The following is a 2930-nucleotide window of genomic DNA, read 5'->3' on the forward strand; positions in this document are numbered from 1 at the left end:
CCCTGATGATTCTTGCTCACAAATAGCTTTCACGCACAATTTGATGATTTTGATTTGTTTTATTCCCAGTATATAGTTTCAGGCCTTTTAGCAAATTGGATTTTTCTTTTTCTTTTTCTTTTTATTTTTCTTTTTTTTTATTTTTTATTTTTATTTTTATTTTTATTTTTTTTTTACTTTTGACTGTTCTGCTCTTGTAGCTGAGAATAATCCCGCTTTACTGTAGCCTCTTTTCCTCAAGAGTTCTAGTGATTTTTTTCTTTTTTGTTAAATAACAAATTCAAAGAAAAAGGAAAATGCTAACCTGTATATATTCCATTAGGAGTGTATTCTTGCCCCCAACCTATCTAGATGGTGATTGAGATGACATGTGAGAAAATAATGCTCTAAATAAAGTGCTTCACCTGGTGTAGGCTGCAAAATGAAAAATGCTGCCCCTATATCTTATTATAAGTAGGGTGTATATCATGCGGCTAAACTATTCAATTTCAAGGTTTTGAAATATTTTTAATAGTTTTTAGTACTTAAAAAAAGGTTGATAATACTAGCAAAAATAAGAGTCTTTGGATGGGTTTGATGAACGATTTATTTCTTATAAGCAATTACACTGCAAAATATATTTTGGGAGTAGGGTGGAGGTGGGGTTGTTGCATGGTTGTGTGGTATGATGCTACAGCTGGGACCTGGGAGCATATGATTGGGTTGGAGGAAGTCACACCTGTATGCTTGGATTGGAGGAAGTCAGGTGTGAGAATGATCGAAGAAGGAAGTCAGGTGTGAAAAATGTATCTTCGCACCGAGTGATAAATTTTAACGGCAATTGTTTATATACCTCGAAATGTTTTCGACTCTCTGATTTATCATTCTTAGAAAGCTAATATTAAAAATAGTCATTTAACGTTTCAAGTTATTTCAAATATATCTTTGGAGTTAAATTCTCTTGGTAAACTATTAGCAACGGCAGTTATTTCTGTGAAATTACTATTTTGCCCTTTCAAATACATCCTTCCACAATCGCCAACTTTTTTTTATTTGCCCTTAAGTTTGGAACAAAGGAAATATTTTGATTCTTTGTCTTTTCAAATGTTTCTTTCTACCATCACCAAGTTTTCTTGTTTACTCTTACGTTATAACGGCAAACGAGCTATTTTGATTTTTATTTTTTTTTTAACTCTGATAAGCATTTAATTCACATTTAACTCAAGATAACTTAATAGGTGGTAACTGATGGGGCATTTTTGAATAAAGGAGGAACATGTGAAGGGTATATTTGAAATAAAAAAAAGTAGGTATAAAGCAAATATTTTTAAAGTTTTGAGGGTATACAGGCAGTTATCCCTAATTTTTATTGTTTGTTTTGACGTAAATGTAAACATGTATGGTAAGTCACATAATATTTCACTTTGACTATTTCTATTTTTTACTTCACCTATATGAAAGCAAAATTAATTTCCTCAACTCTTAACTTATCTGGCAAATTACAAAATATTATCCATTTAGAATTATTTAATAAAATATGTATCTAAACATTTATAAAATATTAAGATTTTGTGATTTATGATAAAACAAATACTAGCAACGCCAAAAATACGTATGATAGTTAATGCTTCAGAAAAATAAACAATAGAGGTGGTAAAATCTTATTTTCAAAATAATTAAAAACTTTTGTACAAACAACTAAAGAAAAAGTTGACTTTAAATTAAACAAACTTAAACTTCATTGGATCTATCAGTACATTAGTTTTGTCAGTCCAAACGTCCCCTAAAGTCTTATTTGGAAACTTTGTAAAAATGAGCTATTTGGTCAACCCAGTTTTTCTTTTTGTAAAAGTGGGGTATTTTGACTGGTGTTGTTTTTTTTTTTTTTTTTTTTTTTTTGCCCCAGAAAAGTGACTTTTGTCTACAAATTGCAAAATATAATAAAACAGCTCCACTCCTATGTAATTTGGGGATAAAATAAAAAAGAGTTCAACATATAAAATTTTGGAGTAAAGCGAGAATAAAACATTTTAGTCATTCATCTCTCTCTCTCTTTCTCTATATCTCTCCCCCTCTCTAAAAATGATGCTTTTTTTGGTTAAATCCAAAGTAACATAGAGTGATGCAAGCAACTTAAATATCAACTTTTTTTATATAAAATAATGTTGTTTTGAGCAAGTGTTATACTTTGGAAAAACAAAAATGCTGAATTAAATTAGAGAGTTCGCAAAGTCCTGCAGATTAGTCACCTCAAAATTTGATGATGCGACATTTAATGTGCAGTATTTGAAGGTGGTGGAAAATTATATTTCCACAAGAGGGTGTGTGGATCTTACACTTCCCATCCTAGATTCACAAAATCTAATGGATTGTTAATATTAAAAAAAAGTTAATAAAATACAGAGATATTATTGGTCATTGGATTAAGAGGATATAAGATTTACACTCCTTTTAGGATGTATAAGTAGTATTGCTCGTCTAGTTTCTCACCATAGGGAGTCTCTGCATAAACCTTTTGTTCCTTGGTGTTATCGTTGCATCGGTATTGCTTGGCATTACTTGTTGTTTCCTACAATGAGACCATCAAATATGTTGTCAATATCGCTTAAGATTTTGAGTGTTATACATGATGGATGACAGATTTAGCGATCTCACTATAAGAATGGTACAAACAAAATATGTACTTTTTGCTGTTAAGATTATTCCTGGGCCTTTTTATAACACTTAATCAGAGTCAGCCCTCTACTTCCTGTATTGTAAGCAGGTCTATTTTTGATTCACACATATATTATTTTTTAAATTTTTTCTCATTTATTATTCCATTATTTAGTTCCATTATATTTTTCATCCAGTATAATTCCCTTCATCCCCTCAGGCACGTGAAAGAATGTACTAGTTATTTCTAATTTAATTTTTCTATAAAATCAATATTTTGAATAAGGGATAATATC

This window comes from Ananas comosus, linkage group 18 (genome assembly GCF_001540865.1).
Source record: "Ananas comosus cultivar F153 linkage group 18, ASM154086v1, whole genome shotgun sequence".
Lineage (NCBI taxonomy): Eukaryota > Viridiplantae > Streptophyta > Magnoliopsida > Poales > Bromeliaceae > Ananas > Ananas comosus.